The 27,055-nt window shown below is 37.3% G+C and overlaps 1 protein-coding gene across 4 annotated transcripts in view; it reads left to right on the top strand.

Moving 5' to 3' along the window:
- Nucleotides 1-27,055, top strand: part of LOC5572295 (transcription factor CP2) — a 93,123-nt gene that overhangs the window by 4,973 nt on the left and 61,095 nt on the right. Inside the window, exon 2 of one of the 4 annotated variants that reach the window (XM_021843030.1) lies at nt 22,052-22,140. The exons of the other annotated variants lie outside the window; for them this stretch is intronic. The gene's annotated coding sequence lies outside the window, so the exon portion shown is untranslated. The remainder of the gene's footprint in view (nt 1-22,051; nt 22,141-27,055) is intronic. 4 annotated transcript variants of the gene reach the window in all.

Below are 27,055 nucleotides of genomic sequence, written 5' to 3'. Positions count from 1 at the left end.
GGATTAAACCGCTGGAATGGCCTCCACAAAGCCCAGACCTCAACCCCATCGAGAATTTGTGGGCGATTCTCGATGCCAGGGTTGAAAAAACTGGTGTTACCAACAAAAATAATTATTTTGAAGCCTTGGAGCGCGCCTGGGAAGAACTAGATCCACAACACCTACAAAACCTGGTGAAAAGCATGCCGAAGAGCCTCCAGCAAGTCCTTAAGGCCAAAGGAGGACACATTAACTATTAAATTGCTTTTTATTTTTCTTAAATCATCTTTTCTGGGGCCAAGAAGGAAGTGGGCACTTATTTTTGTCACTACTTTTTTTTCAATACAAATTGATTTTCTTTTTCTTTAAGTAAAATTCTTTTTTTTATCAAAATTTCGTAAGTGCAACTTTAAAAGAACATCAAAAATAAAATATCACAAAAGATTTAGGTGTGTTAACTTTAATTTGAACCAAATCAATGAGAGAAATTCGAAAACTGGTAAGGTGGGCACTTTATTTTGCCTCTCACTGTATGTGTTAATTATTGTGTATATAATATGTGTAAGTAGAATTTAAGATAGCCGTAGCGGTAAACGCGCAGCTATTCAGCATGACCATGCTGAGGGCCGTGGGTTCGAATCCCGCTGGTCGAGGATTTTTTCGTAAAGGAAATTTTCTCGATTCCCAGGGCATAGAGTATCTTCGTACCTGCCACACGATATACACATGCAAAAATGGTCAATCGGCAAAGAAAGCTCTCAGTTAATAACCGTGGAAGTGCTCATAAGAACACTAATCTGAGAAGCAGGCTTTGTCCCAGTTGGGACGTAACGCCAGAAAGAAGAAGAAGAAGTAGAATTTAAAGCTCTTTAAAAAACTGTTGTCAAGTTTCGATCATCGAAACTCAATCAAAGAGGCCTTCAGCCATAGCAAAATCAATTGGAATCTCACTTATGATACCTACACGTTTTAGATTTTCATAAGGAAACTGTTAATCAACAGATATTATGTTGAAAACCCACCGAAACGCAAATATCTTAAATATGAGATATGAAAATTTGTGTTTTCTTTTAACAAAACTAGATTAATGTTATTTGGAACCACCACTATGTTTAGGATGTTGAAAAAAACTCATTGGAAAAAATCCCTAGTATCCCTAGATCCCTAAAATCCCTAGATCTAGTAATCGAACTGGCTGTTTCTGGATCCATTTGACATGAAATATCCATTAGCCTGAATGAAAATTAATGCATTATTTGTGCATACAAAGTAAGATTTTTTTGCCTCGAGTTGTATGTAACAAAATGACCTCCATCAAATTCGCAATATTTTCCATTTGATTTTAAAATTACAGGACGGGTTCAGTAAGGTGTTTGCGTACAATATTGCGTACAAGAAAATCGTTTATGTGAAATTATAAATTAACACATTATTTTTATTTACGTTACGTGTAGATTTTAGCATTTTTATCTTATGCATCAGTTTGATTAGTAGTCGTTTTGCTGCTGAAACCGCGCTGCTTCATTCAAATTGTTTTCGTCATTCTTATTAAGCAATTCAGTTTACGATGTTGTTTTAGTGCTTGGTATAAAAAAGTTTACATCCGGTGTGTCGATTAACATTAGTAACATAGCTGACAAGAGTGCTAATATTGTTTAATGTTTGTTGTAAACATTTACTCCTCCACTTGAGTGTTTTGTTCGAAACGTCCATTGTTGTTCTATGTCATCATACAAAATTATCTTTCTTTTGATTTAATGAATTGAATGATGATAGTCATTATACAGCCAAAATACAGTGAACTCTCCAAAACTCGATATTGAGAAAGGTATCGAGTTATTGAACACAAAACCAATGCAAATGCGAAAAAAGAGCGTTGTTTGTTGCCATACTTTTTCATTAACATTTTTCTAAGACATTTATGTTTTATTTATATTTTTAATAGTTCCATCCAATTGAATATTTATCATTCGGGTTTTTACTCAATTGAACAATCGGCTCAAGTGCGATCAGATATTACGGAGCCGAAATCTTTTGAATATTTCAGAAGCAGAGCAGATAATAATGAGCTTTTATTTTGTTTGAATTGATTGTTGACATAATAAAAAAAATCTTGGTTTATCTTAATGATAACATAATAATAACTGTTGAGATACCAAAATACCAATATTCTGAGTAGATAACATTAAACGTTTTCGGGTCATTCTGTAAAAACTTCGTATATAAGTGCGTCTAATTGCTGAGTTTCATACAATTTGGCCGAAAAAATCCCATGCTGGAGTGCTTCACGGATGTGACTAAGTAGTTATGTATACTATATAAACATAAATGTCAAATGAAGAAATCTAAACGGTAATTCAAATTAATACTTATATAAACAACATATTCAGAGGTTACTTTGTAATGAAAACAAATGTTGATATCATTTGGTTCTTCTTCTGTCGGGTGTGGGATCACTGCGTCCATTTTTTAGGACTATTGTGATATACCCTATTACTCTATGTACACAATGTTTTCCAGTAGCAAATGTGCCTCCGGAATACTTTGCGCATTTGACTGAACTTTGAACCATCTGCCATTGATGGGCAGAAGTCCTAGGTTGCAGTGTTGTAGTTCCCCCAATCTGGCGTGATCAGCCTAATAAAGCTAACCACCTCCCTGGGGGATGCGTTCCAAATATCAGCTGGCTGTAAGTAGTGCTTGCCAAATATTTTGAACCTACGATGGATGTGTGCACTGCAAGAGCAGAGAAGGTGTTGTGAGGTTTCGTCCGTCTCGTCACAGAAACGGCAATTTGTGTTTTGGACGACACCGATCTTGTATAAGTGGTATCTGCTTGGGCAGTGACCAGTTATTAGATGTATGTTCTGAGATCCCTTTTGTTGAGACCTATAAGTTTTTGTGTTTGTGTCGTGTTTATTGTTACGAACCTTTTGGACTGATTCGCATTGGAAACTGTATTCCAATTTGATTGAATTTGACCGAACAACCAGTTGTTCAATTTCGTGTTTAGTGCAGAGTTTGAAATGCCAAGGAATGGCTCTGGACCAATGAACATATTGGTTGATCCATTCCTTGCTAGCTGATCGGCAATTTCGTTACCCTCTAGACCCGTATGTCCTGGGATCCAATATAGTTTAACTCGATTGCGTTCAGCTAGGGATTTCAGTGCAAGAATGCATTCCCACACAAGTTTTGAGTTGCAAGTGAAAGCCTTCAAAGATTGAAGCGCTGCTTGACTATCAGAGAAAATACAGATGGTGGCATGTCTGTAATTTCTTTTCAGACACAGCTGCGCACATTCCTTGATTGCATAGACTTCTGCTTGAAATACTGTAGGCCACTGTCCAAGAGAGACAGAGATTTTGGTTTTCGGTCCGTATACTCCAGACCCTGTCAAATTATTCATTTTTGAACCATCTGTGTAGAATTTAATAGATCCCGGTGAAATGGTGGGTCCACCTCCTTCCCATTCCTCACGAGAAGGAAAGACCACCGTGAATGGCGAGTCATAGTTTACCACTTTTTCCATTCAGTCACTAAATTTTTCAACAATAGGATTTATCGAAAATTCGTTTAATATACTGAGGTGACCTGCTAAGTCCCCTGACAGTAAGACTGTTGATCGTTTTAGCCGAAGAGCACTTTTCTCAGCATCCAGCTTTATGAATTGATCCAGCCGGGGCAGATTGAGTATAGCATCTAGAGCAAACGAGGGGGTACTACGAACTGCACCGGTTATGGCAATACAGGCAGTACGTTGAATTTTGTTCAGCTTAGCTCTAGCCGTAGCTTCCTTTGTCTTAGGCCACCAAACAAGGGACGCATAGGTTATTCTAGGCCGAACGATTGTTTTATAGATCCACATGATCATACTGGGTTTTAGACCCCATGTTTTACCACAGGTCTTTGAGCAAACCCAGAGTGAATTGAGACCTTTATTTATGATTGTTTGAAGATGGGTGTTCCAATTTAGTTTTGCGTCAAGTGTGATGCCAAGATACTTGACCTCATTTGAGTAAACTAATTGTATTTGGTTCAAGAAAAGAGGGTGGAGTTGTACCTTTCGTCTTTTTGTGAACGGTACAATTGTTGTTTTTGAAGGGTTTATTCCTAGTTTCTCTTTTTGACACCAGGAGAGTGTGTGATTGAGAGCAATTTGCATCCTTGATGAAATAACGCTGTCAAATTTGCCTCGTACAATAATGACTACGTCATCTGCGTATCCAACAACTTCAAAACCCCTTCTTTCTAAGCTATCTAGCAGTTCGTCCACCACTAATGACCACAATAAGGGAGATAGTACTCCCCCTTGAGGGCATCCCCTTGTAGCCATTACAGTAATGCGCGAATCACTCAGCTCAGATGAGATCTGTCGATTTGCTAGCATAGCATGTACCCAGGTTGCAATGCATGGGTCGAAGTTTCTCCTTAACATTGCTGAACCTATAGACGAATAAGAAGCGTTATCGAACGCGCCCTCAATATCAAGAAATGCTATAAGAGCGATTTCTTTTGCATTAAAGGTTTTCTCGATCTTGTTCACTAGCGTGTGCAGTGCTGAGACCGTTGATTTTCCGCTTTGATAAGCAAATTGGGATTTAGAAAGAGGCATAGTTTTCATAAATTTAGAATCTATATACTCGCATAATACCTTCTCCATGATTTTAAGCATTACCGAGGATAGGCTTATCGGTCGGAATGCTTTAGGGTTGGTTTTGTCCTTTTTTCCTGCTTTTGAAATAAAGACAACTCGAACTTGACGCCAATCATTTGGAATGTGTCCCAGAACTAAACTTGCCTTAAAAATCTCTACCATGTGTGGAATCAGTGTCTCTTCCTCTTTTTGGATAAGCGCTGGGAAGATTCCATCCATGCCAGCAGATTTGAATGGCTCGAAAGATCTCACTGCCCTAACAACCCTATCGCGAGTAAAAGCTTCTTTGGCAACCTTTATTGCGTCCCTTTTTGCTCCTGAGTCCCCTGATAGGAACCCGTGTGGAACTGAGACGTCAAGTCTGGCACCTTCAGCATTTAGACTCGTTTGTGGGATTGAATCAGGAAAGTGAACTCTTAGCATTTCACTCAGTGTTTCACGAGGTTCCACAGTGAGTGAACCGTCAGTCCTTTGAAGACTTCCCAAACCATTGGAGTGATCCTTCGAAAGAGTTTTATGAAGTCGAGCAGCTACGGGAGTTTTCTCAATGCTTTCACACATGAGAACCCATGATTTCCGTTTTGCTCGTCTCATTTCTTTGTTATACTCTGTCAGAGCCTTTCGGTATAGACTCCAATCAGAAGTGCGTTTGGCTCGGTTGAATTCCTTCCGAGCAGTTTTTCTGAGTTTATCAAGGTTGAAGTTCCACCATGGAACATCTCTGTTCGAACTAACTGTTTTGATCGGACAGCTCTCTTGATAAGCATTTAGAATTTTGTTTTTAATAGAATCCGAAGCTGCTTCTAACTGTATAATAGTTTGAATATTCGGCTCTATTATATAGTCTTCAGAACGGAGAATAGCTGAGTAGGTTTCCCAATCAGTTTTCTTGGGATCTTTAAACGACTTTTGAATCATTAGACCCCCTTCCCACTCGAAGACTATATGTTTATGGTCTGACATAGATATTTCATTAGAAACATGCCAGTTTTTTATTTTATCCGAGATGGATTGACTGCATAAAGTCAGATCAAGGACTTCTTGTCGTAAGATGTTTTCAAATGTAGGCTTATCACCGACATTGCATATGTCAATATTTTTGGAGGAAAGAAACTGCAAAAGATGCTCACCTCTGATATTTGTGTTTGTACTTCCCCATACAAGGTGATGAGCATTGGCGTCACAACCGATGACGAAGGGGATGTTGTGTTTTTGACTGTAAGAGACAAGAGCAGCCATCTCTGGAGGAGGAATGTCTTCTGCGTCGCCAGGGAAATACGCCGAAACCATAATGATCTCAGTACTGCCCCTAGCAGTAGAAACCTCCATCCTGACCGCCACGATGTCCCTTTTGATGAATTCTGTAATTGGAAAACATTTAGTATCATTGCGTATTAGAATAGCTGCTCTGGGAGAGAGCTGGCTGTCATCATATACCAACCTACACGAGTTTAGTTGAATACCTTGTATTCGAGTTTTGTTGACCCATGGCTCTTGAATCAGTGCCACGGAAAGGTGTTCTTTTGTGAATCTCCTGCAAAGCACATCTGTTGCGCACTGAGCATGATGGAGATTCACTTGGAGGATTTTAATCATTGCTGAGGCGTTACGCATTTTCCGGACGTTTGCCGTCCTTCTTTGGATGTTGCGGATCATCAACTTTTGATTTTGGGGGATGTCTTAGATTTTGGTTTTTGTCCTTTCCTTTACCTAGGCCTGCTGGCTTATCCCCTGTGGTCAATTTTACACTTTTGACATTTCCACTGCCCTTATTAGGAGCCATTGAGGTGACACCGCTTGGGCCAGGAAGTGAGGTCAAACATGCATCTTTTCCATCAGAGGAAGACAAGCTAGCCTGTATGGTGGGAATTGGTTGTGGGATGCTACTAGAGGCCTCCTCAGATTTCTCTTGGGTCGGCTGTCCAGTTGGATTGTCATTGGAGTTTGGGGTTGTGCTCTTTACTTTCCTCAACTGTATTTCTCCAAAGCGGTAGTTGAGGATGAACTTGGATTGAATGAGTTTTTCCATGGACGGTCCATCTACATTAAAGACCCACACCACATGCTTGTTGTTAGGAGTGAGCCGTTGCATGACACGCCAGTTGTTGGTTATCAGATCGTTCTGACTCTCGATGAGAGCTTTGATACGATCATCGGTGTATTGTGCGCTTTGAGGGAAGAAGGCTCGAATCAGTTCTGGACGTTGAATCTTATCCTCATCCATTGCAACCAACTCAACGCCTTCCAGGGGATTTAATGCAGGTGTTATCTCCTTTACCCATTCCGCAGTCTCCTGATCCTTACAAATAAGAACCATATGGCCAGACTTGTAGATAAGGTTAGAGAACTTGGGCTTCATTGTCGCGTTCCGTTGTTGTTCAACCCGAAGCAGCAGTGCCTCCTGGAGAACGTCCAGCTGAGTCGTTGAAAGTTGGGTCGTGGGGAAGTCTTTTGGGATTATTCCGACTCTCCTGCGACTGGTAATTTCACCGTAGCTTAGACTAGTCTGTTTTTTATCTTCTGGTGGGGGTTTGTTGATCGTCGAGGCTGTTGAGCTGTTGGTTTCCTGTTGCCCAACGCGCTTTCTCGGATTCAGGTGTTGTTTCATCCGTTTCTGCTTATGTTCTTCTTCAGCATTTGTAGACTTGTCAAGGTCCTGCCGAGTGCGTTTCGAAGGAGTTGACACCATAGCCTCACCCCCCGTGATTCTGGATAGGGCCTCAGGGCGGCTTAAGCCACTTTGTCGGAGTGCTTTTAGCTGCTTCCTTTGGCTCCGAGTGATCTTTTTGGTGCCAGTAGGTTTTTGTTTGTTCGCGTCATCTGTTGGATGTTGATCGGTCTTCCCATCAATAGGACCCGAGGTGACGTTCGATCCTGTGATTGATGGCTGCGATCCTGTCAAGTTTATTGTGACTGTAATTCCATCCTCTTCGTCGTCCATTGGTTCAACCGAAGGATGGAGTCCTGGGTCGTTCGGGAGTGTCAGAGGGAGGTCGGTTTCCATGTTTTCATGCGAACTACTGAGAAGCTCATCTTCGGTCAGTCCAAGCTTACCAAAAGCATTCTCTGTTTCCGTTTCGTCCGACTGGGAGAGGCCTTTTTCGAACTGAGGGAGGCAGTCGACACTTTTGGTTTGATTATTTGCACTCATTTTTTGATCCCACGAGTCGCTGGGGAAAGACGGTCCGCTGCATCATTGCCCCGCCCTAATGCAGTAAGAGCTACATACTGGAGAGTTCGCCCTGGTGCTCTCCAGGCTCCGTTAGCGATTGAGCATATTTTAAACCCCCTCAACCATTCATCCATCAGCACGGGTCGCATCACACCTTGGGATTGGGGTTACCTGATTAGTAGATTTTTACTACAGGATCAGGCAATCCGTAGTGTTATTCTTAGCCAGTTGAGACAACCACTACCGACACTACACGGCTGATAAAAAAAAAAAAAAACAACAAATATGCAATATATTCTCATTCCTTGCTCGGATCGAATACAGTTTTTATAACTAAATAATCTACAAACATCGAATACTAGTTAAAATTGACCTATATTTGATCCAGTACATCATGAGCTGCTGATACTTTCGTTGATTTTCAGGTAAATCGTTATTACTATATTAGTTTTATTTGCATCTTAATCTCGTTTCTTTTCAGATCTAAATACAATTCGGAAATAGTACATGATTGCAGTGAACAAAAAAAAACATAAAAATGGCTGAAAGCATAGTTCCACCGGAACCGAAGAAACCGAAACTTTCAGATGAGTATTGCCTGGCCACGATAAAATCTATTTTGCCAGACGATTTTACCCAACCAGTTCAGTTGGTAGACGTTTATGTTGGTCAAATCGACGATACTCGTAATATATCGAAACTGATCCCTGAGCTCAACCGATGCTTAAAAGTCCCAGGGCTACAGCATCTTAAACGTGTCGGACGTGATGGAACAATTATACTGGCGGAAGCTTCGGAGCTAGAACAACTGTTGAAGCGTGAAGGGTATCTCGACAGCAAAGACAATAGCCTTTCTAGCGGAGATATTCAAATTGGGATCGCTAAATATTTCCAGCACAATAACGTCAACGATAGTTTGGTGAAAAGCTGCTACACAACTGTTGCCGTAAAGAAAGTTGCACGGTTTCAGCCAAAACTGAAATGGCAGTATGACGACGCTAATAAGCATTGGCCATGTAAATTTCATCCGAACAAATATTCGGAAAATTTATACGCAAACACGGTTTTCAGCGATAATGAAAAAACGTTTCACACTCAGATCATGTCTGCTTGTCTCTTTTTGGCACGACAGTTCGCAAACAATCCCGTCGGCATATGTGTTAATCCTAAATTGAAACGAATCGTTGCTGTCGGAATGGGTAAAAGCAACGAACATCCGATGATGCATTGTCCTATGGTGTTAATTGATAATGTAGCTGTGTCCCAAAATGGTGGCATTTGGCATACCAGCCATGAACATTCAACTGCTGATAGTGAGCCAGATTTTATTCTCGGCGGAATCGATCCTGAATACATGCCTCTACTTAAAGACAATTTCAACAATTTAAAATTTGGAGCTCAACCGATAAAACCGGTTGAAAGCATCAGTCTGGATGATATTTCACCACACGAGGATAATTTGACCAAGTACGGACCCTACCTTTGCACAGGGTATGATGTTTATTTGACACACGAACCGTGTATAATGTGTGCAATGGCCTTAACACATAGTCGGGTTAGACGAGTATTCTATCATTTCAATACTGCCAAAGGGGGTCTTGGTTCCATCACAAAAGTCCATTGTGCAAAAGGGCTCAACCATCATTATGAAGTGTTTCAAATCGTTTGATTGTAAAAGAAAATAAACGCCAACATTTGTATTGAATCGCTGGTTTTCCTATATAAAAAAGAACAATCCGAAATTCATGATTATTAGCCCGGGTAGAGGAGAAATCCAATGAATAACAAAATTTACCATTAAAATAGAATGTTTGAATAGTAAAACTTGTTCTTTGTTTGTTTGAAATAAGAGTTAAAATAACACAAACGAAAATAATGTAATTACAAAATAATAACAGAAATATGTGCAACAAAAATAACAAAATATGTTTTATTTAGATATTGATAACAAAATGAGGGGGCGGACCTGGTGTAGTGGATAGAACACACGCCTCTCACGCCGAGGACCTGGGATCAAATCCCACCCCCGACATAGTCACTTATGACGCAAAAAGTCATAGTGACGACTTCCTTCGGAAGGGAAGTAAAGCCGTTGGCCCCGAGATGAACTAGCCCAGGGCTAAAAATCCCGTTAATAAAGATAGAAAAAAAAAAAATAACAAAATAATAACTAAATGAGCTTTGCACGTGTAGATCAAAATAATGGTTATTTTTGGTTCTTTGACTATAATATCTAAATTTAACATGATCGAAAAATAAACTTTTTGCTTTCCTGAAAAAAAAAAATACTTTTTAAATCATCAATTAATATCATACGAATAGTAAAATGTTCTACTATGGCAAAATTTGTTATTGGTTCATTCTTATAAGTTTTTTAAACAAAGTTTGCAAATATCAAAATAATGACACATTTTACTGTGATGGCGAAGTTTGTTATTCTTTAGATATTTAATGTTGTTTTAGAATTTTTGTAAAAATAACAAATTTTTTAATTAATAATGGTAATATTTTGTTATTGATTAGTTATTACATGACGTTCAAGTATAACATACCAATGACAAATTTTGCTATGATTGTATAATTTGCTATTGATGAGATATTTAATGTTATATATTAATAGCATAATAATGGTTAAACTAAATAGTGGTTTCTGCGCTCGTGTACATACACGGTACATGTCACCAACACTACTTAAAAATTGCTGGTGGAAAATATAAATAATGATCAGCTCTTCCCAGAAAAATCAAATGGCAGTATTTTCAACCAGCAAATTTGTGCATGTGTTCGTGACACCGCTCGGCGAGAGCTCAATACGAGTGCAAAATTTGTTCTTATTTTATCATTATTTTGTTATTCACCTCTACCCGAGTAGTAGATAAAAACTGAATTACAGTCATCCTAAAATAAAATTTCACTTGCCTTCAATCACATGAATCGTTTGTTAAAACGTGTAATGTGCTTGTTAAAATGGGTGTACTTTATATTTGATAGGTGATTTACACAAAAAAAGTTCTCATTTTTAACCATAATTTTGGTTTTGACAAATACCAAAAAGGGGGCTCAAAAATATATGTCAAAATTATGTGCATTTGCATTTCCTTCACTGTGCAATATTTAACTTTTACTTGTCTTGTTATATTTTGTGAATGTAGTTTTATGCGCCGTCCACAAATAACGTAACCCCCGAGGGAGGGGATGAGGCTCAAGCGTTAAGACTCGTGGGACATTTTAAAAATTATCATTCATTCAGAGGCGCCACGTGTGGAACTTGATTACCCGTGCACTGATTCGCACAAACCGTTAAAATTAATTATAAATTCGAATTAGCCAATTGAGTTGTAAAATGTACTTCAGTAAATAAAATGCAATCTTCAAGTGTCTCGAAGTTATTATATTTGTTGCTCATTGAAGGTTTTTTATTATTTTTTTTTTCGTTTTAATCACTTGTTGTCAGTTTTAAGCATTTTGGATGATGTCTTAGGGACAAGAGAAATTCGCGGCAAAATTCTCGAAACTTCGCTGGTACCAAGGCGGTAAAAGCAAAATTTCTTGGCTTTGTCGCGGTCCCATAGTTTTGATCATACTGTCGCGCGCCCACCAAATCGGAACGCGCATGTGGGACACGCGACGTTTGACTCGTTCCCGACATAACTGTCATAATGACATGTGTGCCGCTGCATTCTTACGATTTTTATGCACACAGCGCACTATACAAATATTAGTCGCAACGCTTGGAGATTGAGAAAAAATATATTTAAAAAAAATGTTTTTGCAATTCCGTTGCAAATCAATCAACTTTTCATTGAGAAGTTGATCAACATAACGGCCTACTTTTCCTGCCGAAAAAACAGTGCTGAAAAGTGCTACTTTTCAGCACTCTTTTCGGTGCTGAAAAGTAGCACTTTTCATTACTGTTTTGGTAGGCGTCAACCGAATAACCCAGGTTCTTCATGCCATTTGTGCTTATTGCGCTATTTGTGTATGCTATTTGTGCTGCGCGGCGTATGAATCTAGACGAGTCGTTCTCACCTCGGGTGGCGTTAGGCGACTAATGTTATTCAAATGGGAGCGAATCGATACCTCACCGCACAGAATAAGCACAATTGTATCTGATTCTTGGATTTTTATCTACGACTGGCGTGAGGTGAGAATTGTCGGTGTCGTACAGCGAGGTGACAATTCTCGAATAGAGTGAAGTGACTTTCCATTTGGTTTACACGGCGAGTCACTAAAGGTAACATCACGCTCCCATCGGTATCATGCAGATCTTTATTCCCTATTGGAGGAAAGAACAGGTAAGACAGCACAAACAGTAGCTGACTGCAATTGCTGGACGATCTGATCCTTCATCAGAATCGCCAGCCTGTGTCGGTACCAGTTTGGATAGGAGCGTGAAAATTTGTGACATTCATGGGTACTTATCACCGCCTACGTGATTGCAAAATACTGAATTGAAACTATGCATGGCTGTATGCCCATGTGGGTTATCTTGAAATGTTTGTTTGTGCTTTTAGAGTTCATCCAGCAGAAACGGCATTTTTCGAAATAGCAAAAAATGTTGTATGCAACTCGTTGCAAAACTCGATTTTTTCAGCACTCGTTGTATTTATCCAACTCGGCGAGCCTCGTTGGATAAATGAACAACTCGTGCTGAAAAAATCATCATTTTGCAACTTGTTGCATAAATAACTATTGTCCTTATTTCTATCGGATCCATAATATGTATTTTACATAAAAATATCATATTATCAATGCAAAATTCAAAGAACAGAAAGACGTCCAACTTGAAACTAAACGATGAGAACATTTTGATAAAACCTCGACTCACAAATAAATACACCACATTTATAAGAAACAAATTGAAATTTACATGATAATCTCAAGGTTTTTAAGTGAAATGATGACTGATTGGTGAACGCTGAATCGCACCTTACGCCCACCGCAATTTATCATCTGTCGGTCCGTCGAGCAAGACAAGCTATATTCACACATAGTTTGTAAAAAAATATAGGTCCTATTTGGTTTATATAATGAGACGAAACATAATCAATTTTGCTTAGATGTCAATTACATCTAGACTAGATTTAGTTGCAATCAACATCGCACCTAGTATCGCGCGACACATGGAAGCTCCATGCAACATATTTATATGCATGTATGGCGTTGTCGCTTTCTCATGCAGCAGCAGACGTCGAATCTCGCAAACCGCGCCATCGCTCTCTCGGGTGCACAAAGTGGTATGCATCAGATTTTACCTATACAACGCCACTGATGGTCTAGAAATACAAATGCATACCGTGGTGAATCCGGACGGTATCAATATCCGGACACTTTAATTATATTAATTACAGTTAAATTAATTGATTATGTCTGGTTTTCATTCATCCCCTTTTTATTGAACAATGCTGATCATTTTACATTTATTTCTAATCTAGTAACCACTGCTAAATAATTAATAAAAATAAAAACAAATTCTTTGTTCATGTTGGATGTCATTACGTCGCGATTTAACTTCAACTCTAGTCGAACGATCGATGAACGCGCGAACAATGTTTGTTTGAAGTAAAAGTTGGTAAAATATATCTCTATAAAATTTTCATCCAAAACTGTTCGAAAGAAGATATTTTGAAAGTTCGGTAACTCCACTATCATTAAATAAATTGGAAATATACATTTATCGGTGTGCAAAAAGACTGTCCGGGATTATGAGCCAGTGTTTTCAGATCCGGACATTGCGTAATGGACCCCCGTTTTACTAGTGTAAGTGAGATTCCCGAAAGAAAAAATAAGTGAATATTTGAAAAACAACTGTGGATAGTGTAGTGAGTATTCAGAATGCAATTGATTATTGGATAAATTGTATTTATCTTCAATAATAGCTGTTCGAGTCGCATTGAATGCAGTTCAAGCTTCGTGTGCTTCAGCTCAGGTAATCAAACCAGTTTTATTACAAACGTCTTATTGGTTTTGCCATTGTGGGGCAATCGTGGCCATCAAGTTTATTAAAGATTGTTATTTAATTACGTGTTGATATTATTTTCATTGAAATTTAACGGATATTGCATGCTATAACACCTTTGTCCGGATTTCGATCCAAAAGTGTCCGGAATTAAAGACATCATTTGTCTAAGGTGTCCGGATTTAAAGACAAGACATGCTTCAATATTTGATTGATTTTTGTGTTAAAATCATGATTTTTATCAAAAATTTCATCACTTCCATGAAGATCTGGCTTGAAACAATCTATCAAGCAATATTGCACCGAGGATTTTCTAAAACAACACGCTTATATTGAAGTAAGAACATTTGTGGCACCTTAAGCGTCCGGGTATTGATGCACCACGGTATTCCTGCGGTGTTCATACACGGCTGAACTGAATATTCTCTGCAATACTATGGAGACGCATGGCAGTTTGTTTTGTTTGCTTTGCTGTTTTCGCTTGCTGGTTGAGCGAGTTTGGAGATTGGGTTTGTTCACTGAGGGCGATGCACATTTCCAAGCAACTGCTCATTATAAATGTTGCATGTATTGAGAATTGTAATATAGGGTAGAAGTACCAATTATGGCTATAGTACCAAATATGGCTATAGTATCAATTATGGCTATAGTACTTATAATGGCAATAGTGGGAAGAAAAAGAGATTTTTCTTATTCTTCCACTACAATATAAAACTATTTGATTTTGATGATAACTAGACATTGATAAGAACATTCGTGCAATAAACTTCGAAAAATGAACCTTTGAAATTCTTGCCTCACACACACGCTATGTCTAAACCAGCAGATTATGCAAATCGAATGTACCTCGGATATTTTTCCACTAGAGTTCAGTAATTGGGTTAAATTTTCATAATCGGAAGGTTTTAAAATATTCCATCAGTGAAATTTTGATTTTTCCATTTTTCCATACAGACTATGAAAATTACGTTTTCCTGCACATTTCAGCCCATACAATATGTATGGGAAAAATTTCACCGATAGAATATTTTGTAACCTTCCGATTATGAAATTATAGACCAAATACTGATATCTAGCGGGAAAAAATCCGAGGTACATTCGATCTTTATAATCTGCTGTTTTAAACAATGCGTGACACATATGATATTAAAAGTTTGCAAAAAATACATCCGCACGCATACCTGGAACCACGATATTAGGGATGGTACAATCCAATTTTGATAAATTGGAACCGTTAATTCCGTATCATAGGGATCCCATATAACGTAATTGATCGTGATATCACAGCTTTTAAAAGTTTTTGGCAGAATTATCAACATCATCGTCACCATTTGAAAAACATGATTGTTTCTTAAGTAACAATATTTGGAATATTTGACAATAGTTTCAGTAACAATATCCTATGTGGATTTTTTAACTTCAATTTTAAGTGGGATTCCGTTTTTGGCATGCTCCATTTTTGGCACCCTGCGATTTTGGCAACAAAATGGATTCGTTTTTGGCAACATTTTTGAATACCATTAAAATTTGTTCATTTTTTTTGGTAATGTCATTGCGTTTATTATTTTAGTCATTTGAAAAGCTTCTCCTACCACATTCCAAAACTCCATCTTCGTCGAAATTTCTCCTAATCGCACCAATTGCTAAGACTTCCGTGCGCGCTTATTCAATTCGAGATCGCAACGCTCCATGTAGCCATTAACCTCTATAAGTATTTCAATTAGAGTTTCAAAATATTTTGTCAAGCTTTCACGTCAGTCTGCCGGTAGGTAATACAGTCAAAGAAAACCATTTTTCTTCAGATTTGGAGCAGCTCGTTTGAACAAACTACAAGCTTTCACACAAGAGTAACAAAAAATTATATGATAACAGAGTATTCATCACAATTTGTGGGCTTTAGTAGCATCACCATGGCAAATCGGGGGACACGGGGCAGTATGAACACCCTAAGGAATATGCCTATTTTGACTGTAAAGACATGTACAGTATGGTTTTTAGAGTTCTTAAGCATTTGTTAAACATGGTTGCATAATAAGGAAAAAAATATTTTGTATTCAAAAAAAGTCTTTAAAAAAAGCCTATATTTGGTAGTCGTCATCAAGCTAGCGGGGCAAAGTGAACACCCCCATGGGGCAGTATGGACACCTTAATGTTTATAGGAAAATTGTCCCGCGATCGTTCTCAAAACCTCAAAAAATGAAGTTCATATTCAGGAAACCATAGTGATAGCTCATTGTGCCACTGAAAACATGATTAAAATAAATTTACGACATTTTTCGTAGAGATGCTTTTAATATTGCCTCCAGGTCAGTTTTAATCAAGAATTGACGATTTTCAACCGATTTGTGGTTCTGCTTCATAATAATTGCATTGAATGCTAAATATTTTTGGATAATTTTGTGTTTGAAGTTATATTTTTTTCTCTTTGACGTGTCAGCTCTACTTTGTCACCCGGTGTTCATATTGCCCCAACAGTATAAGAAAATTTCATATAAGTTTTGGGCTGTTTGGGCACGTCAGGAGTTAATTATCAATGTTAACTTCCTTTTCCCGATCAGCCTAGATAGCCGCGTAGTGTCGGTAGCGGTTGTTTCAACTGGCTAAGAATTAACACTACGGACTGCCTGTTCCGGTGGTAAAAGTCCACCTCACAGGTGACCCCTAATTCTTACGGCTTTAAGCTTACCGTGCCTAAGAATGAATGGTTAGGGGGGTCTAAATAAAACCTAGCCGCCTGTGGAGTTCCAGGGCACCCTCCACAGTATAATGCCCTTCCTATGCTACCCGGAGCAATGGTGCAGGTGACCTTGTGTTTCTCCGAGATAATCGGCTGCCCTTCTTCAGTCTCGAGCCTGAGGCTAAATAAGGGTGGGATTATTAATACATTGTAATTTAGTTTAAATTTTCACCTATATGGTTTCGCATTATGCGTTTTACGCAGTGTATTCTGTGCTTTTCGCCTTTGGCGACTTTTAAAAGATACCGATCTGGTTTTTGTTCGCTGCTAATCTTTTTTCGTTCTGAGATGGCGAAAAGCTAAATCCTGCCTAGTTAGGGTAGTGGCTACGGCTAGGATAGCTTAGTTAGATCAATCTCCAGCAACGATCAATCTTTGTAGACTCATGCAAATGGTACAGCTCAAGTGGCGCTAGTTCAAAAACCTTACTTTTGTGAACTTTTATCTAGGTAACCTTATGGACCCAGTTTTTGCTACTTTCAGAAACATGAAATGGCAAACTCGAGTACCATGCCTCGTGCATGCGTGCTCGTAAATAGCGCTGACGTTTCTACACTCATTTCTGAGTTAACAACCAGAGATGTATGTGCTGTCACAATTGATATTTCTGTTGGTGACCTCAATAGGAAATACGTCTTTCGTTTTGTGGTGTATTTACCACATGATGAACCATCCCCAATGAATGATTTCAAACGAGTAGTCGTTCACTGCCTATGAAAAGGCCTTCTGCTAATTGTGGGCAGTGATGCTGATATTCATCACATCATCTGGAGCAGCTCAGATATCAATTTGAGAAGCTCTAGTCTGATGGAATGCTTAAGTAGTTCAAATCTTGGATTACTAATTGTAGGAAATCGCCTACATCTCTATATGAACATAAGAATGTAAATTCGCAGACTTTGCATTTGTTATACTCCACAAACTGTGAATTGGTTGTGTGCAAATTCTATGAATTCTCTCCGTCCATTGGAAATCCTAGTGATTTGGATGTTTCCACTTCCGGTGAATTGGGACACAATTGTCCTTGCTTCGAGTGATCTCAAAATTGCTTGTCACTTTGCTTATAGGAAATGTTTCTCACAACTCCCTTCGCGGGACGAGTGGACGTCTGTACATTACTGAGCCACCCCAAACCTGATATGTAACTGTCAAGTTCTCGCGTAATTGCGATTCCAATTACTTGGTAAACACTTATTAAGTGAAACTGATTTCAGTAACCTGAATCTTCAGGACCTTCTGTTATTCTTAACCCGCTGTGGTAATGAGCTATAGGCTCTCTTTGCGCTTATGCGTTTTGCAGTGCCCTTTTTAGGGCGCTGTTCGAACCCATTGTGGTATGGAGCTACATGCTCTTAATTCGCTTGTGCGATTTTCCCTCTTCAAGGGACCCCACTCCTATTTCCTCCCATCTTCCCCTTCCCTTTCCTCTCCCATCGGGTAGATGATGAAATAGGCTCAAATATGGCGATGGCAAAAATCTCCCGAATGGCGGGGAACGTGCCTCTGGAGCCGGCCTTCTGATACCTGATACAGTGCTGTTCTGAATAATAGCAGCGCATGTCTATTTTCATACAAAATGCTCAACTTTGACATGCTGTAGTTTTGTTCCCTTTCAAGCAATCGAGCTGAAATTTTCTCCACAGAACTACAAATATAATCAATTTTGTAAATACAAAATTTCAGTTTTTTCTGAGTCCCTGCCGAAAAGTGAGACACTAGGTGAAATTTTTCGAAAAAATAGCAGTTTTTCATTTAAAAATTTTTCTTCTACAAATATTTTAAACATTTTCGGTTTAGGTGTAGGTTTGATAAGTAGGAGGAGATTGTTCCAATGGTAAGTGATATACAATTTAATACTATAGTGTCAAGCCGAAATTCAAATTTTTAAAACTGCTATTTTTTCGAACAATTTCACCTAGTATCTCACTTTCCGGCAGGAGCTTAGAAAATTTTGAAATTTTGTGTTTACAAAATTGGGCATATTTGTAGTTCTGTGGAGAAAATTTCAACTCGATTGCTTGAAAGGGAACAAAACTACAGCATGTCAAAGTTGAGCATTTTGTATGAAAATCGACATGCGCTGCTATTATTCAGAACAGCACTGTACCTGATAATATTGCCTCCAGGTCAGTTTTAATCAAGAATTGACGATTTTCAACCGATTTGTGGTTCTGCTTCATAATAATTGCATTGAATGCTAAATATTTTTGGATAATTTTGTGTTTGAAGTTATATTTTTTTCTCTTTGACGTGTCAGCTCTACTTTGTCACCCGGTGTTCATATTGCCCCAACAGTATAAGAAAATTTCATATAAGTTTTTCAATGTCTTAAAGTACCAGAAAAAAATCTACTATATTTTTGAATATAGCATAGATAGTTGAAGATTCAATCAAGAGCTACATTATCAGTCAACTTGCAGTCATTTGCCTTTAAAACCTTATTTGATGATCATCACGCTCAATTTTTCAATTTAAAATCAATATTTTGAACATTTTTTTTTATTTCAGTTGATAATTTACTCTTCCGATAGGCAACTGAAAAATTGTTTGCATTGAAAGTGTAACAGTATTCGCTTATGCAAAGATACATGTTGTGTCCATTCTGCCATCCCTCTACAGGCAACTTAATTTTTTACCGCAAGAAAAAAATAAATTCAAATCGCGATAACTTTTTTGTTTCTTGCGATTCTTTGCGAAGTTCTCAAAAAAACTCTTCTAGTTTATTGATGATTGATGATCTGGTTTTAAAGATATTCTATCGTTAGCAAAAATCGATCGAAATGTTTGATTTACCTGCACTATGTGGGTAAAATGAACAGCTATTAGTGGTAAAATCAACATCATGCAAAATAAGTGAGCAAAACAAATATTTTTGAAAATTTCAATTGCATTTCCAAAAATAAATGCATACATGATTGTAACCAATTCAAAAAGAAATCTAAAGGTATTAGATGTGACATATCACAACGATATTCACCTCACTGAAAAACCTCAAGACCTTCGAGTTAGAAGTTACGTCAGTTCTTATTTTCAAACTTGGTTTTCTGAAATCTTAGTTTAAATTAACCTCAGTATCACCTCGAAAACTCCGATTTATCTTTAAATCGCCCGTGCATGATTGTAGCAGTGGCGCAACCAAGGGGGGGTTTTGGGGGTTAAATCCCCCCCCCAGAGCCAGAAAAAAAATTAATAATTACCAAATATATTTTTGAAATTCAACACTACACATCGTACAACTAAGAACAACGAAGTAGTAATTAAGTTTGGTTTAAATTAAAATTGTGAAATTCAATGGTTTTCACAGTTATATTCTCCTAAAGTGTTTCCCTTTTATTTGTTGACCCCTATAGAATTTAAAAATTACATGCAAAATTAATGAAATTTTGTTGCCTTTTATGGAAAACAAACTAAGGGCTTTATGTGAGAAGTTTGTTAAACTTTCAGATATATGGGGACCTTTTTAACAGAACATTGACGCAGTTCCCGAAGCATCAAAAACCCTTTGTCAAATTTTACGACTTTCAGAGCATATGAATTCCCGAAGAAGCTATTCTTCGGTTTTTATAGATTGAAAATCTCAGAATGCATTAAGCATCTGGTGGAAGCATCTCTGCCTTATTGAGCGTTCTAACATTTTCGATATTTTGCAGGTGTTGATAATGAATTACATTGAATTTTTAGGAAAAAGGATGCATGAAAATTGAGTCTTTTTTAGTGAAATTGTTGGTAAAAAGTGATTCCGACTTGTCCCAATTAGATAGGACGAATAAGCGTCCCACTATAGTAGTTGTTCAGTCTGGTTACAGAGTCATCCTAAAACAAAGTTGGTGGCATTGAAAATTTTGAAACATTACACATTTTTGTTTATAAAATCTTCACAATGAAAGCAAAACACCTTTCTGACCCTCAACTCAACTTTATAGATTTACAAGTCAAGTTCTCCAATGCTGATTTACTTCTGACCTACTGCAAGAATCGTGGCAATGAGTTCTATTGTAAATTGCTGCGGTCATTGTAGAACAACTTGAAAACATTTTTAAGCAGTAACACAGATGAAGAGCGATTGAATCGTATCATGCAAATATATTGTTATATTGTTCAATCTATCTTTGATATATTTGTTAAAAAATTGTAATATACATGAATTTCTCGACTAATTTTTAAACATAACTACGTTTTCAAAAATAAACCTTAAAGTTTACAAAACCCCCCCTAGATCCAAATCCTGGTTGCGCTACTGGATTGTAGGGTAACCAATATATTTTGGACCCCTATATATTTTGGACCCCCTTGGCCATTTTCCTGCAAATTTCCCAGTTTAAATTAAAAATTTAAAGTTTCAAAATTGAGTTGGTCTTTAGAACTCAATTTGCATGCCATTTGGAAAAATAGGACTATTCCGCACTTGCATCAACCGTTTTTACAAAGAAAATGTATTTATTTTATCTGAAATTAATTTAATTTAATCGGTGCATCCATGAAACCGTTATAACCCGTTACACACAGAAATTGAAGCCGTCAGAAATTTCTCAAATGTAAACAAAAACTTTTTTCCAATTTCTGAACAGAAAGCGTAGAATTTGTTCGGTTTTCCGTTGTCGATCGATTGATTAGACTATGGGCAAGCATATTATACATCCAGTGTCATGGACTTTGACGCCAAACGATAACAAAATGCCGGGGGTCCAAAATATAAACTTTGACGGTCCAAAATGTATTGGTGTGTCCAAAATAATGAAAAACAGTGCTTCACAATTCAATTATTTTCGATGTTTTTTGGATCCTACATGACCGTTTGGTCATTTTTATCTCGTAGAGGAAGTTTTTCTCTACATTTTGATATGTTCTTTGACTTGGTTACGCTGTGCAAATAATTAATTGGGACGCAAAACTAAAATCACTTCCTTAGTGGGTCCAAAATACGACCGTTACCCTAGTTCATTGAATTTTGTTTTATCTCGTTAAGAGGCACGGTGTTCATTTTACCACCCCTGTTCATTTTCCACCACTTCCCCTATTCAGGGAACGAAGCTATTCATGCAACATGTTTGAAGTCTTAATAGAAGTGTGACATACGGGAACGGTCGAAAATAGCCTGCGTTTTCGAGACGTAATTTATGGGCGTTCCATTAGTTAATGATTGTAGAAATGCACTCAAAACACTAGTTTGAGAATATCTTAAGGAACGTTATGCATAAACGGTGCTCCGAAATTACAGAAAAAAAATACACTCGTTTGATTGTTTAGTACAAAATATATGCATCAAACTGATATTTTCAACCCTATTGCAGTTTCTGCCACGTTTAGTGTCAATCTTCGCCCACAAAAATATCACGCAGTTTTAGGCTTTTCTCCATACCAGGATTGTCTTGGGCGAGAAGTATAAACCATTAGGAAATTTATATATTTGGTGTGGGTATAGGTATGGAATTCTATCTTCTTCTCTGTTGTATATAATTAGTGCTTTTGCTAACCCAAAGGAAATTCAATAAACGAAACTAAACAGACAAATCTGAACCTCATTTATTTTTTTTTCTTTCGTTTTAGACACACCATGTTATTAGTTATGTTCGCACCCATAGGGCACCAGTTGTATTCCCGATATCAAAATTTTGCACCCTTTAAACATAATTCAGGTGAGGGAAAAATCAATTTGTTTAGAGTTTGTTTTTCGATGGCGGAAAATTTCTTCTCATAGCTTAAGATCTTTAGTTTAATCAGCGCACCCGATTTTGTTCGACTTTTTGTAGCTCAGCTCCACGATTCAAACGGTTGTATAGGTCTGTCACGTTTTCTTATGTTCGATCGATAATGTCATATCATACGCGAAGCAAACAAAATGAAGGGATCTGTTAAACAAAACGTTTCTAGGCATACCCGACTCTTCGCATAACATTTGACTCAAGCTCAACTGATAGGCCGTCTTCAGTGTCGTGTAGTAGACTATAGTTAAATCTAGTACACAAAACTGAAAACCGCCTTAAGTTGAGGTTAAAATCCTTTGACAAATTAAACGTTTGTCCTTTGACAAGTTAAATTATATTGTAAAAACATTGAATTTTTATTGATCTAATAAATTGTATGATTTATTTATGCGCTGTAGATTACAACAAAGATAAAAGTGAAAGGTGGATGTAACAGTCAAATGTTTAGGACAAATAAATTAATGTTGCTGAATTTGGAAAAGTGGAACTATCATGCAAAATATAAACGATTTATAAAAATTCTGCTGCAGACAATCAAACTTAGAACAAAAAGAAAACTTTTCGTGAATTTTTTGCTCATAATTAAAAAAAAGGCACTTAAAATGATGTTTGAGAAAAAACAAGCAACTTAGTTTCAAGAATTCTGTACTATTCCAAGAAGAAAATTTGAGATCGCACATCTCAATTTGTTAACCAAATTGAATTATTGATCGATTGATTGTAAAAAAAAAAAACAATATCCACGTGGACACTACATTTACATGTACATGGAGGCATGGACTATCGTGGACCTATTCGAATACTCACTACCCCCCTGATCGAAGTTGTCCACGTAGTTAGTCTACCCCCCTCGAAGTTGTTCACATGCTTAGAGCAAGTCAACCCAGACAGATCTAGCGGTAAACACACAGCAAATAACTGTGGAAGTGCTCATAAGAGAGTGCAGCTGAGAAGCAGGCTCGGTTGATGTTTGGATGTAAAATCAGGAAAGAGAAGAATTATTTTGTTTACCAATATTCAATAAGACGATCTTATATGGTTTTTGGAAACACAGGTTCAGATGATGAATAGTTTGTACTTCATCTTACTTGATGACTTGCCCTATACGCCAACAATTCTGCCTTATAATGGTCTCGTCTGTTTGACTGTTGCCGTGAAGACGCCATAGTATTAAAGAAAAATCATTCAGAAAATTATATACGTCTTCATTGTTGGTGATCGTGAAAAGGTCCGATTCGACTCGTCATTTTAACGTTTTTGCTTTGATGTCAAACATGGAAGGCCGTATGCGAAACAGTTGCTTGTTATTTTAGCTTTTCTCAATTTATTTCTTCTTCCTTATGGCATTACATCCCAACTGACACAAAGCCTGTTTCTATGCTTAGTGTTGGTATGAGAATTTCCACAGTTAATAACTGAAAATTTACTTTGCCATTTTACCTTTTCTGCATTTGTGGCAAGCACAAAGACACTTGCCCTGGGAAATCGAGAAAATATCCCTTTGAAAAATATCCCACGGCCCTCAGTATGGTCTTACTGAATAGTTGTGCTTTTACCGCTACGGCTATCTAGGACTACATTAATACTTGATCTCACACACACCAACTGATTGTATTCGACAATTCTGGAACATTTGGGAGAACCAGTTTTAAAACTATATCGCCGCCGTTTCTCAACCGATTTCTTTAATTTTTCTTTGACAAACTACAAATTACCTCAACTTTTGATTACTATTGGAAAAGAAGTAGTGTAAAACCTATTGATTCAAAAATTTCTGATAAGTTGAATTTCGACAAAAAATGCACCAAGACGAGAACTGATGCAGCAGATAAACAAGGAATGGAATCATCAATGCGCTTAAGACACCAAGGTATTTTTTTTTGTATGGTATTCAGTTGGAACCTGACAGCTTAACTTGTCAAGGCTGAACCCTTGGTTTAGCTTTTGCCAAGTTTCCCCTCTACCAGGACCAATACTCAGACGGACTAGGCTATGGTGCGCACATGAACACTGTTTTTTTATTAGTATTGTGACGTGATAGTTTTTGAAAAGTACCCATATTCCCTTGCTTCTGAGAAAAGGAAGCATTGTGAAAATCAGCAGCTCCATCAGAATTTGTTTGAAATAGTTGTGTAGTAGTGTCATTACTAATACTGTTTAGTCAAAATGGTTTTGAATAACTTGTCATTTAAGTGCTATTCTTATTACTCCTGTTTTTACGTAAGATTAGAGGCTAAATGTCAATTATCGTGAAGTCTTAACTAAATTAGGCTGTTTAGTAGTAGTTCTAGTTAATTTCATTTTTTATTGTTAAAAGTATTTATTGGTCATTACGTTCATATATCCTTAAAGAAAAAAGTCACTTTCCTTGTCTGTTCAACAATTTCTCGAACCTAGCAAGTGAACCCTAATGATCGATCTCAGAGTCTTACTTTCCATAGTCATTTTTATAGTGAATATTTAAGAGTAACGTTACCTTAGGCTTCTATAACAGTCTCCTACAAGATTCACTTTTCGGTGGCAAATGCAATGCTTCACAACGCCTACTTTCTACTTGTAAATTTTGCGAAAATGAAGCTGGAATTAGATTATTATACCGTTGTTACAAAAGAGGTATTTCTTTTTATGGCAATCTAAAACCATATTAAAATAAGATTGTCGCCACTTATTTGTACTCAGTGAATCTACTAGTCATTTTTTTATTCATTTATTTTCTGTTTTCGATGAGTACTGTACCGTGATGAATCAATACCCGGACGCTTAAGACGACACACATGTTCAAACTCTTATGCAAGCATGTTTTGTTGGAATATTCTTGAAACATTATTGTACAGCACATTCTTACAAACCAAATCTTCGTAAAAGTGATGAAATATCCGATATTAACCATGATTTTTACAAGAAAATTATTAAAATATGAATGCTTACCTTGTCTTTAAATCCGGACACCGGATACAAAATGTGTTTTTAAATCCGGACACTGTTGGATCGAAATCCGGACATCTGTATTGAAACTTGAAATATTTGTATATCGCTTATGACAATTATGTCAAACTTAATGTAATATCACTCCTTCACAGAATCGATGAAAATATTTCTATTATTATGTTGCACGTAAGTAATATTAATGTTTTGGTTACCAGAAGTAGAGCGCATGCAGTTTGAGCCGAAATACATGCGGCTTGAGTGTCAATCATTAACAATTTACCCGGTTTATCTCACATATAATCGTATTCTGTTCTCTCACACTACTTTTCATGTATATGTTTTACAATTTTTCTCCAATTTTCTCATAAAAATCACTTTCACTAGTAAAAACCAGGCTTTTTAAATGATGTCCGGATTTAAAATCACTGACTCGTAATCCCGGACAGTCTCTCGACACACCGTGAAATACATATTTGCACCAAAATCTTCAACAATTGTGTCACCGAACATTTAATAAAAGCTTTATATAAACAATTATGATCAAAAGACTGCATAAAAAAGCCTCACACACTTTTTCTGAAACAAATCGTTGTTCGAGCTTTGGCGTTTGCGTCAATAGATTTTTGAACTTGAATTTACACGAACCGCGACGAAATGACATCTAACAGCAACTACTATTTTGTTTTTATTTTTATCAATTATTTGGCTGTGGTAACTAGATTAAAAATGATAGTACAATGATCTACAATGATAAAAATAAAGAATTGCAATGAAATCCAAACATATTACCATTCAAATCTAGCTTTAATTAATGAATATTACCAGAGTGTCCGGGTATTGGTACCGTCCTACCCATAACGCGTGTAGATCACCTTTTCGTGGTGCGTTATGGGGTAAAGATCTACCAGTGAACCCTAGTCCTGACTGCTTCAAACGAAGAGAACAGGATGTTATAGTAATCAAAGGAACACTTTTAGTCCTTGTTACATTTTAAACCTTGTTGAAAGTGACAAGTCTCGGTTTTCCCAGTTGCCGAGAATGATCTTGAGACAAGGAAAAACATGAGTCGAATTCAACAATTTGTTTTCTAATCTTTTATTTATTTCGTTCTCTAGTTTGAAGAAGTAAGGACTAGGATTCTGATGCATGGACAATATCGGTGTAATTTCTTGGCTTTATCGAGGGATCCGATTTTGCCTGATAAAGGGGTGCGCCTGTGGAGAGTGCATGCACCACACTCTTCGAAGGGTAGGAACCTTTCAGTTAGAATCCTTTCCTGTGATCAAGTTAGGAATTACAACTGTAAGAAAACCGAATGCTTTATCACTTCTCGATAGTGACAAAGTAAAACGACATGCACTACACAAAGGACACGGGATATACTACAATAGATCAAATATTGGTCGCAGTGGTTTATGTTCCGAACAGAAAAAAAAAAAAAAAATTGGTACCGTCCGGATTTTGATTCACCACGGTATACTTATACAGTAGAGTGAAGCTTATTTTTCGAAATGTCTCAAAATAAAGAATTTGTGTGCTTTTCTGCATTCAAATCACATAAAAAGGGAAACCTCAAATTTTGAGCAAAAAATATAAAGATTTACAGATAGCGCAAGCGACTTGAAGCTGAATTTTCATGTTATGCAATATGACCTTCAGTGAAGTCTTCATAACTTTGTCATTTTCCAACCAATTTTGAAGCTTTTGGCATAATTCTCTTTAAAATTAAATTTATGAAAAGTTTGTAGAATATCAAATTTATCTAAAATCGAAACTAGTCTTAGTTTCAATCCCGAAAGAAATGGTATACAGTAGAACTAAAAAACTGAATCATTCAAGAGATGTAGCTTATAAAATAGCAAGCCAAAGTTAGGATGTTGTTGATTGGCAAAATCATACTATACTGAGGAATGAATAT

The sequence above is a fragment of the Aedes aegypti genome, chromosome 2 (genome assembly GCF_002204515.2).
Source record: "Aedes aegypti strain LVP_AGWG chromosome 2, AaegL5.0 Primary Assembly, whole genome shotgun sequence".
Taxonomy (NCBI): Eukaryota; Metazoa; Arthropoda; class Insecta; order Diptera; family Culicidae; genus Aedes; species Aedes aegypti.
The sequence above is the reverse complement of the archived record's forward strand: the minus strand, read 5'-3'. Positions and strand labels throughout refer to the sequence as shown.